The sequence below is a fragment of the Monodelphis domestica genome, chromosome 2 (genome assembly GCF_027887165.1).
Source record: "Monodelphis domestica isolate mMonDom1 chromosome 2, mMonDom1.pri, whole genome shotgun sequence".
Lineage (NCBI taxonomy): Eukaryota > Metazoa > Chordata > Mammalia > Didelphimorphia > Didelphidae > Monodelphis > Monodelphis domestica.
Genome location: NC_077228.1, coordinates 45,433,796 through 45,451,915, shown reverse-complemented (window position 1 = coordinate 45,451,915; position 18,120 = coordinate 45,433,796). Strand labels below are relative to the sequence as shown.

Sequence of the window (18,120 nt, the reverse complement as noted above, 5' to 3'; positions counted from 1 at the left end):
GTTCTTTTGCAAACTAGGAGGAAGAGCTAGTAAAGTACTCTAGCACTCAAGCCAGCGCTGAAAGTGCACCTACTTTGCAAACCACAAGCACCAGTCTGGTGGCTCCCATTGCATGCTGGGGATTGTAGTCCTAGTCTGTAGCTTGAGCCTAGTCTGGATGATGGCAACCAATCAAAAGCCTCCTGTTGAAGAATTCGTTGGGGAGTGGCTAGGGGGTGTGGTGATCCCTTCCCTGGGGTATCAGTGGGGCACGCCCCTACATCCTTAGCAACCAATGCGTCCTAGCAACGTGCAGAGGCTGACAGTTTGGAACTTTTTTCCCCAGGGAGGGTTTTCTCCAAAGAGTTGACAAGACTCCTTTCTCTCCATTGTAGCAGCCCAGGTAAGGGAACCTTCATGGGAGGAGGACCTAAAACCCTTTTAAGAAACAATAATAGCAGAGGAATGACTTTAAAAAAAAAACAGTATCATTTTTACCGTGCTTTAAAGTTTACAAAGTACTTTCCTTATAGCAACCAAATAGCAAATTAATGTTAGTTATTACCAAATTAGAGTAAGTATAAGTAAGTTACAGTTGCACATAGGTGATGGAATGGACTAAATGCTGGACTGGGGTGAGAGAGATGTGAGTTTGAATCCCTTCTGTGATACTGTATGACCCTGGGCAAGTCATTAACCTTTCCCAACTTCAATCTGTAAAATAAGAATATCTGTTACACTTTATAGAATCAGATAAGATAATGTATGTAAAGTATTTAAAAATGCATTTTTATGTTTGCTATTCTCATTTTAAGGCATTCATACTTATATTTATTTTATTTTTAAAATTAAAAATAATTTTTTGCATACTTTAACAAACACCCAAATCAACCACACTATATTCCTCAAGAAATTCTTCCTTACTCTTTTGTTCACAGATGTGCCATTTAACTAAAGTTGGTGACTATTAATAACTCATATTTATATGATATTTTATGGATTATTACTTATGGCATTTTTGTATGGTAAATCCTGCAAGAATGGTTTTGTCCTTTTTGTAGATAAGGGAATTGAGACTCAAAAGAAAGAAATGATCTTCCCATGGGCACACCCTAAGAAATGTTAGACTAAAATTTAAGCCCAAGTTTTCTGAATCCAAGTCCTAGAACTCTTTCCGGTGCATGTTTTTAATATGCCCAATAACATGGTGAAATAATGAACTGAGTGCTTAACTTGGTATGAGGTTCAACCTGACTTTGAACACTGCTTGGGTAAGTCATGTAACCTCTTTCTGCCTTTGATTTCTCTTTTGCAAAATGGGGATACTTATACTAATAATAACACCTAGTACAGGATTTTTGTAAGGATCAAATAAAATAGCTTATTTAAACTGTTTGGTGAATTATAAAGTGCCACATAAATGCCTATTATTATTAACCTAAGGATGTTTGAGCCACATCTGTATTCCCAAGCAGCTTAGACACTTGTTAGGGACACAAATCTAGCTCAACTCAGCATTTGTTATGCAGTCATGGTCAACTCTTTGTAATTCATACTCCAGACCTTTTTGTCTTCCACTACAACTTGTAGTCTGTCCTAACTTGGGCTTGCTGCTTCCATGACACTATCTATCCATCTCATTCTCCCCTGTCCCATTCTTTTGTCTTCAATCTTTTCCAACATCAGGGTCTTTTCTAATGAATCTCCTCTTCTTGTCATGTGGCCAAAGTATTTAAACTTCAGCTTCAGTACTTGACCTTGCAGTCAATAGTCTGAATTAATTTCTTTAAGTATTGATTGATACAGACTATAAATACAAAGGAAGTTCAATGAAGGGAGAGATGAGGAATGGAGTAGTCAGAGAAGACCTCATTAAAACACACAGGATATGTGGGACATGGATAGGACTTAAAGGATGGGTAGAACCTAATTAAGTGACTGAGTAAATGGAGGGACTCTCCTAGCAGTGGAACACTTAAGAACAGGCAAGGGAGTGAACACAGCATGAATAGAGGGCTATGAGGAGTTCTGTCTGTGGTGGGGAGAAGCAATAAAGTAAGACTAAATCAGGTTGAAGCCCTATCATGAAAGGCTTTAGAAACCAGGTAAAAGAGTTTGAAAATGAGGCAAGACAGGAGTCATTTTAAGTATAGAGGTGAGCAAAAATTAAAAAAAAGGATAAGATGGATTGGAGGAGGATCAGGGAAAGTAGATCCTGAGAAACTTGAGGAATAGCAGTGAGAAAAGAGTGAAAAGGAAGAAGGTAAGGTAATCCCAAAGAAGGGATAACTAGGATATGAAATAGGGAAGGGAGGAAAGGAAAGCATCAAAAGTAATTCCAAAAGTTTTATAATAGGAGACTAAAACAACTGAGGTAGTCTTACTATCCTTAAATTTTGTTGTTTATTCATTTTCAGTCGTGGCCAATTCTTCATGATCTCATTTGGGGTTTTCTTGGCAAAGATACTGGAGTGGGTTGCCATTTCCTTCTCCAGCTCATTTTACAGATGATGAACTATTAACTTACATTTGTATGAAACTTGAAGAATTACAAAGCATTTGGGACGTAGTTGGGAAGAAGCACTTCTTCAGGAAAAAAAGATGAATGAGTTTAATTTTGAACATGTCAATTTTGAGGTGACACTGAAACATTCAAATGGATATTTTCTAGGTAGTTTGAAATATGCAACTGAAGAACTGATGATAAGTCTGAGTCAGATGTAAGGATTAGGGTCCCACTATAGTAAGAGCTGACCTTAAAGACCAGAAGAATTGAGTTCAAATCCCACCGCTGACACATGCTGGCTGAGTGGCCCTTAGGCAAGTCAGTTAGCACCCCCTTGCATCTCTTTTAGGCTATGAGTTGGAAACGAGGTGCCCACCTGCACAGGTAGAATTTCCTTATCCTGGAATTCCCTATATCAATGAAATAATGGATTGAGTTCTTATGCCTTCCCCAAATAGAAGCAATTTTTATTGTTTAGTGTTTTTCAATTGTGTCCAACTCTTTGTAACACCTTTTGGGCTTTTCTTGGCAAAGATGTTGGAGTGGTTGGCCATTTCCTTCTCCAGTTCATTTTACAGATGAGGAAACTGAGGCAAACAGGGTTAAGTAAGTGTCTGAAGCTGGATTTAAAGTCAGGTCTTCCTGACTTCAGGACCAGCAACCTATCCATTGTGCCACCTAGCTCCCCCCACCTCAGTGTAAAATAAAAAAAAAAGAAGAAGTAATAGTGAGTCATAAATTTCATGAAAGTATATAGAGGGATGACCAGAAAGCTCCATTTGACAAATACCTACAAATATGAAAGACATTATGCTGAATGTTTGAGTGAGAAAGAGCAAAAAGAAAAACAAAACAAAACAAAATCATGCTGTCTTTATCCTCAAGAAGCTTATATTCTTAGAGGGCAGCTGGGTAGCCCAGTGGATTGAGAACCAGGCCTAGAGACTGGAGGTCCTGGGTTCAAATTTGACCTCAAACACTTCCCAGCTGTGTGACCCTGGACAAGTCACTTGACTCCCATTGCCTAGCCCTTACCACTCTTCTGCCTTGGAACCAATACAGAGTATTGGTTCCAAGGCAGAAGGTAAGGGTTAAAAAAAAAAAAAGAAGCTTATATTCTTCTGAAAACATATAGTCTATGTCCTCAGTGGCTTTCATATTTGAGTTTCTATCTCTGGTAGTTAGCATTAGTGCCTCAAAAACAGAAGATACATAATAATGTTTGTTGAACTAGATTTAATTGAATTTCAAAAAAGAAAGGGATGATTAGTATGTTGATATGATATAGAAGGGGCAGTTAAGTGGTACAGTGGAGAGAAGTCTGATCCTGGAGTCAGGAAGACCTGAGTTCAAATCCAACCTCAGACACTAGCTATCTGACCTGGGCAACTTTCACTGAACCCTATTTGTCTCCATTTCTTCACCTACAAAATGAGTTGGAGAAGGAAATGACAAACCACTCTAGTATCTTTGCCAAAAAAGCCCCAAATGGGGTCACAAAGAGTCAGACAGGACAGAATCAACTGAACAAAAACAACAACAAATGGTACAGATAGATCCAGGAAGAATAAGGCCTGAGAAAAGGCCATTGGGTTTGATGAGAAGGACACCTCTGTTAAATATTTGAAACATGAATAATGTATATTAAAAACGGAGACAGTGTAAATTTCACATCTTCCAGGGAGCAGTTCTCGGATCTCAATATTTATATAGAAGCAAACCCGAAGTCCTGTGATTTTTGTTCTGCATCCCTGAATTCTGTGTACATGGTTTTAGAGAAGGAAAATATTAGCTGAACAGAATGAAATGCCTGAAGCCCCCTGGCTGGTCTTTGTGCTATTTCTTTTCTCTTTGTCAGAAAAAGATCTGGATAATTCAGGCGAGAGACATAGTTTCTGCCTGAATTACCTGATTGATCCCCTTAGTGTACCAATTAGCTGCTGCTTGCCCAGGGCAAGAGTGAGCATCATCGTTTTTTTTTGGGGGGGGGATTAGAGTAATTTATTAAAAATGAGCATGCATAATATACTCAATGATATGCATCCTGAAGCTACACAAGGAATGACCAGATACAGGGGACTTTCAGCAGTAAAGAATATCCTAAAAAAAAAAAAATTATTATTTAAAAAAATACTCTGGGGGGGGAGGGTTCAAGAGAGGGAAGTAGGTAGCTCAGTGGATAGAGTCAGGACTAGAGATAGGTTCTCTAGGTTCAAACCTGGCCTGAGACACTTCCTTAGCTAAGTGACCCTGGGCAAGTCACTTAACCCCCACTACCTAGCCCTTGCCATTCTTCTGCCTTGGAACTAAAGCACTGTATTGATTCTAAGATAGAAGATAAGTCTTCTTTTTTTGCCAAGAAAACCCCAAAAGGTGTCACAAAGAGTTGGATACAACTTAAAAACACTAAACAATAACAACTATTTTTATTTGGGGAAGGATTAAAAAAAAAAAGAAAAAACTACTGGAGATCACCCTGAAAGTGGTCAGAAAATCTTTCCATATAGTTTGCTTCTTAATCTCCTCAAAACTATACTTAATCAAACAGGAGGTCCTGGGTTGGCACTTAATACTTCCTTTTTGGTGGATTGACCTTGCAGAACACCTGGTATCAATCTCCAACCAGACTAAACATTTTTTAAAAAACACTTACCCTCTATCTTAGAATCAATACTAAGTCCCAAGTAAGGACTAGGTAATTGGAGTCAAGCAACTTGGCTAAAGTTCCCCAGTTAGGAAGTATCCAAAGTCAAATTTGAACCCAGGACTTGTAGACCTGTCTCTCTATCCACTGAGTCACCTAGGTACTTGCCCCTCTAGACTAATATTATCACCCTCTGGTTTGGATTTCTCAGAAGGGACCTAGAGGAATGTTGGGTGGACAAGAATCACACAAGCCTATGAGAATTGCATGGGTGGAAGGAATAGTCTTCCTGAGGAGATCACAGATCTATCAAAGCATCTACTTCAGCCCCTGGAGCACAACCATTAATAAACATCTATTGCCTAAACTCTCATACTTGACTTTAAAGACCTTCAGAATCTTGGTCCACCCTACCTACCCATCCTCTTCTGCTTAACTTCTGAATGGGAACTTCCTGCTACATACACACACACATACATACACATCTTTGTTTGCATGTTGTCTTAGAAACATAGATAGATAGATAGATAGATAGATAGATAGATAGATAGATAGATAGATAGATAGATGGATAGATAAATAGATGAATAGATAAATAGATGAATAGAGAGATAGCTATAGACAGATGGACAGACAGACATGTAAATAGATAGATAGATAGATAGATAGATGGATAGATAAATAGATGAATAGATAAATAGATGAATAGAGAGATAGCTATAGACAGATGGACAGACAGACATGTAAATAGATAGATAGATAGATAGATAGATAGATAGATAGATAGATAGATAGATGGATGAATAGATAGATAGATAGATAGATAGATAGATAGATGGATAGATAGATAGATAGATAGATAGATAGATAGATAGATAGATAGATAGACAGAAGGACAAACGGATGGATAGAAAGATAGATAGACAGACATAGACAGATAGACAGACAGATATAGAAAGATAGATAGATAGACATAGACAGACAGATACATGGACAGACAGAGATAGATAGATAGATAGATAGATAGATAGATAGATAGATAGATAGATAGATAGGCTATAGCCAGGTTCCTTACTTTTCCTCAAACATCCCACATTCACAAATAACCAAATCTCTGCTCATGTTGTTTTCTCCCTTGAGCCCAAATCTTATCATCCTTCAGGATCCTCCTCCATCCCTACTTCTTCCCTAAAGCTTTCCCTCATCTGGTCTTTGTTCCCACTTGTAAAAATTAGCATGGAGAATGGATAAAGAAATGGATATGGATTTAAAAGACCCTTTAGGGGTTATTACAGTAGGCCAAGTCAGAGGTGATAAGGATCCACACCAGGGAAGCAGCTCTGTGATATGGAGAGTAAGAGGCATATTGGAGAGATGTGGAAATAGAATTGAGATTTGGCAAAAGACAGGATATGTGAGTGAGTGAGTGAGTGAGTGAGTGAGTGAGTGAGAGGGAAGAAGTCAATCAAAGATGACACCAAGCCTGAAGGCTGGAGTATGGAGGCACCTTCTACAGAAAGAAGAAGCAGGTTTCTTTGGAAAAGAAGTGAAATATTATTTTTGAACAGTGATTCAACTCTTAGAGTTCAGTTGGGAAGGGAGGAAAAAGAGTTGATTTCTTAGCTAGGGTATGTGAAATGAGATGATGATCACCATTCTCAGTTTTTGCCATAATATTTCATTAATCAACTTGGGGGAAACAAGCTCCTATAACTAAAATGCCTGCCGTATAAAAACTTTACAATTTATTTATGGCAAATCCAACTATGACTCCTAGAGAGTTATCTTATACCTGAAATTTGTTTTCAAGTGACAAATACCAAATGAAAAATTGGAAGAGAAATGGATTTTTGGATAAATAAGCAACATGGTTGGAATTTTGCTCGTAAGCATTAAGAACAGGTCATTTTCATGCTTAATATCATTTTTTCCCTATGCAGGTGCTGAAGTGAACTAGATAATCTGTCTAAAATACAAATGTGTCCTAAAACGACCCAGTCCGCTGCCAAAGAAACCATTTTTCATTGTGGGTTAGACAACACGCACCACACTGTATTCATTTAATGAACTTTCTCCATTTATGGCTCCTAGCAACTTCGAGGTTCTGCCTGTTAATTAAGAATGCTCATGACCTTTAAAGCTCCTGGTACAAACTGTTCTTCCTTTTCCCTTGGTGCCTGGTCAATAATTTTGACACAGAAAGCTGATTAATATTTGTAAATGAGAAAAGTCTACAGTGTTCCTAAAGCTGCTCTCTCTCAATTCATTTCCAGTGTCCTACCATGTGTTGCTGGAAAACTGACTTCCTTTGGTCCATAAAATTGTAAACAACTAATTACTGTCAGGCAGGGATCTTTTACCTGGGGTCCAGGAACTTGGTTTTTTTTTTTCTTTTAACATATTTTGATAGCTACATTTTCATAGAATTGGTTTCCTTTAATTCTATATGTTTTATTTGATATGTAGTAATCTTCCTCTGCCCAATCCTCTCTGAGCTAGAACTCTTACATCTGCCCCTCAGAGTTCTAGAGCCCTCTGAGGGGTTTGTATGTTTTTTTTCTCCACTACCATTAGCTAAATCCTTTCTTTTTTCCTTTTTTTTTATCTCTTGCCTTCTGTCTTAGAATCAATACTAAGTATTTCCAAGGCAAGGGAAGGGGTGGGAAATTGAGGTTAAGTGACTTGCCCAGGGTCTTATAGCTAGGAAGTGTTTGAGGGGTTTGTATATTTTTTCTCCACTGCCATTAGCTAAATCCTTTCTTTTTTCCTTTTTTTTTTTATCTCTTGCCTTCTGTCTTAGAATCAATACTAAGTATTATTTCCAAGGCAAGGGAAGGGGTGGGAAATTGAGGTTAAGTGACTTGCCCAGGGTCTTATAGCTAGGAAGTATTTGAGGACAGAGATGAACCCAGAACCTGGCTATCTATCCATCGTGCCACCTGGCTGTCCCCTCTCACTTTCTACATAGAATCTGTCCTCCCAAGTTCTTTTCCAAAGGGAACATTGCGACATGGGTCCTTGTATCAGCTATAGGTGGGCTCAGGTCTTCAAGGTCACTCCTTAATCCTCAGAGCTTTGAACTTGTGTTGGCTGTAACTCTAGAACATTGGGACTTTTTGTACTTGAAAGTCATTCTCCAGTTTTTGGTCACCATGAGTGAAGGAGTGAAACTCCACAAAGAGCAATAAGACAAAGAACAAGTGGCTGAAGATAATGAGCCTATTAGAAGGTGGCAAGCCTTAGAGGCTGTGGCCCTTCCCCAGTCAGAGAGCCTCTTCATCACTTTGTCAGCCAGCAGGAACTAGCTATGGTGGAAGGTCCATGTCTTCTTCATAGCTTCTCTACATTCCAAGTAATCCTTGGATTCCCCAGAAGCAGGAAGCAAGACCCCCCAGAATCTCTAGCCATTAGAAACACCCCCAACATGCACTAGAATCCCCCCATATTACATATACACTCAAAAACATTTTTCTGAGAAGGTGTCTATAGGTTTCACCAGACTTCTGAAATTTAACACTAATGCAAATAGCATTTATATAATGCATTAAAGTTTGCAAAAGGCTTCAAATATGTAATCTCCCTTGATATGACAACTCTATGAGGGAGGTGGCATGATAAGTCCCCTTTTACAGTTGGGTAAACTAAGGCTTGCTCAGGGTCACACAGCCAGCATATGTTCTGAGGTAGGATTGAACTCCAAGACCACTTCACCCACTCTTCTACCAAAAGGAAACACGATACAAAGTTAAGAACTTCTGTAAGGCAATTATAGAGATATTCAGAAAGAACTAGTCACGATCTTTCCCAAAATTTCCCAAAAATGGGTTCAGAGCTAAATGCAATATGACAGATGTGCTCTGGTCAGGGAAATCCAATCCAAACCACTGCAATCCAGCCTAGCATTCATGGATTAGGTAACTCCTATGTTCAAAAGGACTATGTTAGGTGTTGGAGATACCAATAAAAAAGAAGAAGAAAAAAGTCCTGCCTTCAAGAAACTTATATTCTACTAAGTATAATAGCATCATCACCACCTGCTCTGAGTCACTGTCTTTTTGAATGTAGTCTAACATTGCATTAGATTTCTTGTCTGCATTATTACATTGCTCATTCGTATTGATCTTTTATTTTATTGAGATCTCTAGATGTTTTTCAAATGAAAGTCTATCTAGCTATGACTGCCCCTGTACTCCATCTTTTAGAGGGGAAAATTGAATATTCATATTGTAACACTAGACTTTTTGTTTTTAGGTTTGTTTGTTTGTTTATTTGTTTGTTTTTGAAGGGAGGGAGAAGGAAGGGAGAAGGAAGCAGCTGATCTCATGATTTCATTTGTTGAGGGTACTCCAGGTGTGGAAGCACCCTCCACTACTGTATTGACTTTTTTTTTTAACTCATAGTCTAGAGAGTTACTTGGGATGCTATGAAATTAAGTGACTTCCAAAGATTACACAGCTACTATACATTGATCACTTTTGTGTTATTCCAGTATAATGGAAGCTCCTTAAGGATGCAGATTGTATTCCTAATGCCTAGCATAGTGCCTGGTACATAGTAAGACCTAAACAAATGCTTATTTGTTGATTGATCTATTCCTGAATCAAAGACCAACTTTCTATTCCATGTTGTATCTAATTTACTTTCTTTTAAAAAGTATTTACATCTATTATTCATTTATTTTATTATTAAAACTATATTTCATCTTATTGGCTGTTTTCCCGTTTGAACCCAGGACCTCCCATCTCTAGACCTGACTCTCAATCCACTTAACCACCTAGCTACCCTCAGTTTCCCATTTCTAATCTGTCCAGGCTAAAACCCTGGCTCTGTTTTCCAAGGTATTAGCCATCCTTCCTAGCTTTTGTCACCTGTAAATATGATAAACATGCTGTCTCTGCCTTTATCCAAGTCACTAATAAAATTCCTAAAATAGCATGGGGATAAGCACGTATCCCTGGGGCACTGTACTAGACATGTCCTTCCAAATGGACAAACCATTAACAACCATTAACAACTACATTTTATGGCCAGCCATTCAACCCATTAGGAATAATTTATTTGTACTATCATTGAGTGCACATTTAGCCACATAAGAAGCATTGATAAAATTTGCCAAAAATTTGCTAAAACCTAAGTAAACTTTAACATTCTTCTGATGTACAAGTTTAGTGACCCTTTCAAAAATGGGGGAAATGTTTAGTCTGGCATGACATGTTATTGAAAAAGAACCGAGGTCACTTTTGGTCACTACTTATCTAGATTCTCACTCACTGTCCTTTTAATGCCTTCTAGAACTTTACCATGGAGAGAAGACCATTTACCTTATAGATTTTTTTTCTTTTAAAAAACCAATCAGGACAATTGCCCCTCCCCAGACCTGTGGTATCTTTCTTGTTCTCCATAATTTTTCAAAATTCACTGATAGTGGTTCAACAATAGCAATCTTCCAAGAATCCAGAAGGAATCTCCTTTGGACCAGGTGACTTGACCTCAGCCCATGTAATATTGCGCCATATGCCTAATCCTTTATCACTACAGATTCTTTGTGAAAATAATCTACAAACTCATTGAGGAGGATATACTTGATCAAAGTTCAAGAAAGGAATTGGGAGGCCATGCTTTCATAGATACCATGTTTTTATAGTCAAACAATTGACTGAGAAGTTTAATTAAAGGTTTAATACAATATCCCTCTTCCCATGCTTATGGTTGGTCTATCATAGAAAGCATCTGGTCCAAAATACACTGTCAAAAGCTCTGCTCTAACAAAATGTCTTCCATACATGTATTGATAGCATTCAAGATGCTTTAAAATATATTTTATATTATATCACATTCTTTATTATTTTTTTATTTGTACCATTATATTTTCCCAGTTTTCTTTTAAAACATTTCATCATTTCTTGGGCCCCATATTTTTCCATCACATTTACATGTCAAATTTCGTTTCGCCATTCTCAAGTTAATAAGCACCCTTTTAATTTCCAGTTTGGGGCTGCTATGAAAAGAATTCCTATCAATATTTTTGTACATATAAGCCTTTTCTGCACTTGTTTGTGTTATAGGACTAATAGTTATAAGGCCACATATAGACAGTCTAATAACTTTCAGGGCATAGATCTAGATTTCTTTCTGTAATTGGACCAATGTGCCACTGTACAACATTGCACATGTGTGCACATTTCCGTGAAGCCCCTTGAAGCTAAAGTTTGTTATGTTCCTCCTTTGTCACTTTTGCCAATCTGAGAGGTGAGAGGTAGAACCTCAGAACTGCTTTAATTTGCATTTCTCTAATTATTTGTTAGCTTGCCCTGTTCAGATCCTTTGAACATTTATTTGCTGGTACTTCTGTGATCCTCATAGTCAGCAACTCTAACTCTCCAATGAAATCATCTCTGATTCTTTCCTCTTCCACACTTCCAGTATCAAACTAGCTGCCAGGTCTTTTCTGTCTCCAAAATGTCTCTTGCCTTCTTCCTGTTCTATCCACACCGGTTCAGGACCTTCTTACCTTTCTCTTGGATCATAGCAATAGCTTTCTAATTGGACTCCTGTCTACATTCTTTATCCTCTTCCATCCATCCTCCACTCAGTTGCCAAAATAATTTCCTAAAGAATGTGTGTGACAATGTTACTCTCTTGCTCCAAATTCTTTAGCGTTCCCTACTGACTCAAGGACAAAATACAAACTTCTTACCCTGGCATTTAAATGTCTTCACAATTTGGCCTATTTCCAGCCTCATTCCTCATGACTAGAATCCACTTCCTCAAAGATTAAACTGCCTAACAAGGAGAAAATATAAAGCTAAAGTATTAGTAATGATTATAAATTAAAGATGCATCATACTGTAATTCAACTGGGAAACGTTCATTAATATATAATTATCACAGTTTTCTTTAAACCAGAAAATTTGTATACTTAATGTAAATTTTCAGGGGAAAAAAGAAATTTTAACAGTTTATGCAATCCATGGTCCTTTAAGTAGAAACAAACCTAAACCTTAACATGTGTTCATTTAACTTATTTTTAAGGAATTCTAGATAAAAATATTCCATAATAACTGTGTCTCTTTAATAATGGAGACCTGACAGAGAAATAGCATTAACTCTAGACAAAACAGGGAAGTAGAATTTTGCCATCAGCATCTTTTTCTCTGCCTCTCCATTTCTTTTTGTGTCTCAACTCCTGAGCCTACACTATTCTTCTACAGTCTCCTGGATATTTTGTTTCTTGACCTTCATAACAAAGGATGTGTTATAATCATTTGATGGAACCAAAGCAAATTTTCTTTTTTTTTTCCAGTTTAGTTCTTCTCTCAGAGTAACTCAATACATAGGGTATTATACATTACTTTTCTAGAAATAGTGATTGGATTAATCTCAGAATTATCTGATTCCTATATTTATGTGATGTATTTATTACTAGGATAGTTAAAATTACTGATTTGAATTTTTATCTAACACAAAATGTTTAACAACGATGTGTTATGTTATGTTTGCTTGCATATTAAATGACTGAGTTTTCTTCCTATTAGCCAAATAATTTTGCCATATTGGCCAATTTCATTATTGTAAATGATATTTTCTCTTTTATTCAAGAACAAATTTGGAACCATTCCTCCTGCTAAAATTCCTCCATTCTCCTCTTTTCACCACCCTCATGCTTCATAATTTCTATAGCTACCATACTCTAGCTACTATCTCCTCCACCTGCCTCAAACCAAGGGTAGAGGGAGAAGAGGGAAATCATTGTGCCACAATGACTCTCCCACACCTTCCTAACTTTAATGTTGGCTTGCAAGAGATCGAGGTCAACCAAAAATGGTTTTCCTCTAGAAATAAGACAATTTTCATAGCAACTCCTGCAAAGCTGCCTAGGTTTAATTTAAACTTCTTTGTCATAGTAACTCAACAAGGGATATGTGAAAAATATTAGAAAATCCTTCTTTAGTTCCATTAAAAAGAGCATTTATGTACTGAAGGATGAAACTGCATCCCTCTAAATTAGTTACAGAAAGGTATCTCTTCATTTGCTGATCAGTTATTCTGTTAGTTGAGAATTAATTCTTCAAGTGAGCTCTTATCTGCAGGAATGTATTAGTCAGGCTGCTGTGCCTTTCAGATACTGGATGTGTGCCATCATACTAATGCTCATGGATCTCTGATGCCACATCAGAAAGTGACCTTGGGTCAGGATAACCATAGAGATTCAGATGCTTTCCTGAGATTCAATTGGATGACAAGGGCATGAACTACATAAAGGTTTATGGGTTGTTCTAAAGGAATGCTTAACAATGTCAGAAACCTTAACAAAATTCATGACTTTGGTAGCCAGTAGGATCTTGGGAAAGCTTTTGAAACTCTATGGCTACCTTGACTCGGGGTACATTTCAACACAGGATTACAGATCATATCAAGGACACATGCAACAGCAACATATACCATTTCCACACTACTGCTGTTATCAGATCCAGGTACCTAAATCCCTAAACTCTGGGATACAAATAGCAAGAGTATTGTCAGAGCTTTCACTAACGAGGAGATGACTAGGGTGTGGGACCATCTGCCCTTTCTTGAAGTTACTTTATGGCAAAATAGTGGGCAGAACTTTTATTGAGCAGACAACACAAGTTAACACAAAGGTATCATTGGATAACGTCCCCCTCTTATTAAAGGGCTTAAGCCACTCAGTCTGGTCATTCATTTCTCCTTGCCTTACTGGTTTCTTTTGGTAGGGCAAAGACACAATAAGTATCTGTTGACTGACATATTTCCCAAGTTTCTGATGAGCCTGAGCTTGTACTTGTCTCCAATTGGATCATTTCAGAAATGTTTTGGAAACTGTTGTGGACAGGTTTCCCCTAGGGCTATGTCTTCAGAAAATCCTATGCTTTGGATCACTTTTTCAGCATGTGCCTTCTCTAATGACTGATGTTCTTGTAACCACCACACTGTAATAGGGAGAACTCTGTCATTTCTAAATCAAGGGAGGCAGAAGGGTATGGGTTGGAGAAGCATGAGACTTGGGTCCTTGGCTGTATCCCTGTATGTCTTGGAACCTCACTTTCTACATCTATAAGATGAAAAGGGTTGACAAGACAATACCTAGGAGAACTTCTATCTGATCATAACATCGCAGGTTTAGAGCTGGAATGGGCTATCAAGATCAATCTCTTCATTTTTTTAGATGAAAGAACTCATTAACTCCCTTTTTTTGAACTCCTGGACCAGTTATAGTATCACAAAATAGAATACTTCATTACACATTGTCTTGAATTTTCACAGTTTCATGTGTATTATTATTATTGTTTCACCAGCTAGACTTTAAATTGGTTGAAGACAGGATCATGTCATACATTTTTTTCTTGTTTATTAGTGTTTAAAATACTTAGAGGCACTCAACAAATATTTGTTCATTTATTGATTGGTTAGTTCAATGCTTGTTGTTCTATAATAACCCAAAAGTATCAGGATAAAACCACATTGTCCCAGTCCCAAAGGCTGATTTGCATCCATCCTACTCATGAAAGTGTGGGTTCTAATTATGTAAACACAAGAAATTCAACATTTTCTACCAGAAAAATCTCTCTCTACATATATTTTAATGTAAGCTGTCCTAGCCACATAGTTATTAGATTCTGATAAGAATAACCTAGGAATAAATTTTTAAAAAAGACTTTGGTAAAAAACGAAAGCAGTCAAAATTAGAAGGAAAATAAGAAACTGGGAAAAAATTCTCAGCAAACTCAAAAAATTTTTTTTAATTATTGTTAAAATATTTTACATGATTCTTGCTTTAGCAGCACATATACTAAAATGGAATGAGACAGAGAAAATTAGCATGGCCCCTTTGAAAGGATGACATGTATGAAGCATTCCATATTTTCAAGAAGGGAGGGAGATAGAATTTGGGAAAACTTACATGGAAATTTGATATTTAAAAAATAATAAATAAAAATATTTTACATAATTGGTAAATTTAACAAAATAAATATTTTAAAATTTAAAAACCTGGGAGCTATAATCTTTGTGTATTTTTCAAAAATAGCAATAAAAGCTTCAAAATAAGAAAATTTGTTTTCAGAACACATACTTACATACAATCAAGCAATACATAAAATGTTTAAAGCAAAGTAGAGCAATGACACAATTTTAAAAATACTTTGGAATAGAGGACCTAGGATCAAATCTGTCCTCAGATACTCCCTACCTATGTGAACCTGAGCAAAGTCACTTTATCTCCATTTGCCTAGCTTTTGCTCTTCTGTCTTAGAGTTGTCACTAAGAGAAGGTATTTTTAAATAAATAAATAATAAAATACTATGGGACAATGAAACAGCTAATGTGCCAGATACTGTGGAGATAGAAATAGAAAGAATGCAAAGACATCCCAAATAATATCCTCAAATGGACAAATAGTACAATTCAAGAATTTTTTTAATTTTAAGGAATGTTTTTAAGATCACTGGTTAAAAGAAGTCATGATAGAAAATATGAAAAGTTGCTAGAAATTTAAAACTCACAGGCCAAATAAAGTTTGAGGAGGAAAAGATACTTAAAAAGAGGTCAGAGCAAATAAGGAAATTTATAATAGAAATAATAGAAAATCTGAACAAAAATAATGGAATCAAGAATAGACTTATGACAAAAGACTTAACAGTGAAAAACAGAATTATAAGCAATACACATGGGAAAACTTGGTCAGAAATACTCAGTTGTTGAAAGAATTGGATGACGTGAATAACATGAAGACCTTCCATAGAGATGAAGAATAGACTAAGAAGTAGTGACTTCAGCATTACTGGCATCATAAGAAATTTCTGGAAATAAAAAGAATACAAACTATCTTCCATAAAATAAGTATCAATATAAAAATTAGTAGTATTCTCAGAATCCAGTAAGGAAACACTTGAGATTCAGTCTTTCAAAGCAGATTATAATAAAATTCCAACACTACAATGGCAATGACAAAATCCAACAAGCTTCCAAAAGAAAGACCAGCAACAATAAAAATCACAGCATCATGAAAGACAAAAAATTCTAGTATATAGCACATCATAGCTTTACAAAAACCTGGCTAAACATTTTATTTTATGTAAATGGAAACAACTCTGAGGTAGAACTTCACACCTATGATATTGGCCAATATGACAGTAAAGGAAAGTGATAAATGTTGGAGGGGATGTGATGAAATTGGGACACTAATGCATTGTTGGTGGAGTTGTGAACTAATCCATCCATTATGGAGGGCAACTTGGAACTATGCCCAAAGGGCTATAAAATTGTGCATATATTTTGATTCTGTAATACCATTAGTGGGTCTGAATCCCAAACAGATAATAAAAAAAGTAAAAGAACTTACTTGTGCAAAAATATATATAGCAGCTTTTTGTGGTGGCAAAGAATTGGGAATTCAGAGGATGCCCATCTATTGGAGAATGGCTGAAGAAATTGTGTTATATGTTGGAGATGGAATACTATTGTGCTGTAAGAAATGATAAGATGATTGCAGAAAAAGCTGAAAAGATCTATATAAACTGATATAGTGAGTTAAGCAAAACTAGGAGAAGATTGTACATAATAAAAGCAATCTTATTGCTTTTATTGGAAGATGATCAACTGTGAAAACTTGGCTACTCTCAGCAATGCAATGATCTGAGATAATCCTGAAAGACTCATGACAGAATGTTATCCACTGTTAGAGAAAGAACTGCTGGAATTGGATGGATGCAGATCAAAGTATACTATCTTTCTCACATGAATGTATTTATGATTTAATTTGGGGATTTTGGTTTTGTATGAATGTGCTCTTACAACAATATGGAAATTTGCTTTATATAATAATACATGTGTAGCCTAGATCAAATGGTTTACCATCTCCAGTTTGGATCTTATAATTTTGAAAAACATATGTTGAAAATAATTATTACAAGTAAGTAGAAAAATGAAATATCTTTGAATTAAAAAAATAAAAACAATAAATATCACCTATTCCTACAGAAGTTGAAGCATTGTAAAACAATTGCTACTACAGAGTCCAAATGAGCTCAAAAGAAACTAGAATGGTCATATAAAGAGAAGGATGGCTAGCAGATAGAAAACCCATCCGATGCAGTGGTGGTCACAAAATGTTGAGACTCAGATCACAGTATGTTGGGGGGATTTCTTCTGTAGGATTTTGGGAACATGGACAACTACCACTTGGAAGAGGAAAGTTTTGAGATGTGATCTGCACCATTGCAGGGAGGACTCTCATTGATGAGAACATGAATCCATCAAAATAGGTAGAGAAAATGGATAGATAGCTAGATAAAGTGATAGATATGTATATATACATACATATACATATACACTTAAAACATGTAACAAACGTTTTCCAGAGAAGATTTTCAGTGCTGTGAAGAAAAAAGCAGCTCAAAAAATCAATCCTAGCAGGGGATTGTAGCATCCTATTATCACAAACTGTTAAATTCAGCAAAAAAAGATAAGAAATTGCAGAGCTGAATAATGGATTAAACTAGTACATATCTACCCCATCTATAAAGATAATTAATGTAAAGAGAATGCATTTTAAAAGCTGTATTCGATGTACACCAAAAAAAGGTCACATATTGAATCTCAAAGAAGATAGAAGTAAATATTGAAAAGTATAGGTTTATTCATAAGATTTTTGGATCATAATGCAATAATAATTCAATCTAGTTAGCATCAAATAGTGAAACTTAATGCTGGTATAGGCTTATGTAGAAAAATTTAAAGGGTTATAAAATAATGGAGATAATTATAAAAAGAATAGACTAAAATATAATGACTATATAAATTAATCTATATAAAAGTCTAAGGAATTTAACTAAAACTATGTAATTACTATCCACAAATTTGTCCTGATGAAGCTAAAAGCACCTAATAATTATTTATAAAAATATAAAATACCAAAGTTAACAAAAGATGAATTGGATGGCTATAGTAGGATGTATAGCCTATTGACTTA

At 36.2% G+C, this 18,120-nt stretch overlaps 1 protein-coding gene and 1 pseudogene across 1 annotated transcript in view; both read left to right on the top strand.

The window, feature by feature from the left end:
• Positions 1-231: 231 nt before the first annotated feature.
• Positions 232-18,120, top strand: part of DNAI3 (dynein axonemal intermediate chain 3) — a 139,425-nt gene continuing 121,536 nt past the window's right edge. The window contains 1 exon segment of the mRNA XM_001366304.5: positions 232-382. The gene's annotated coding sequence lies outside the window, so the exon portion shown is untranslated.
• LOC130457703 (U6 spliceosomal RNA) lies at positions 14,921-15,016 on the top strand (annotated as a pseudogene).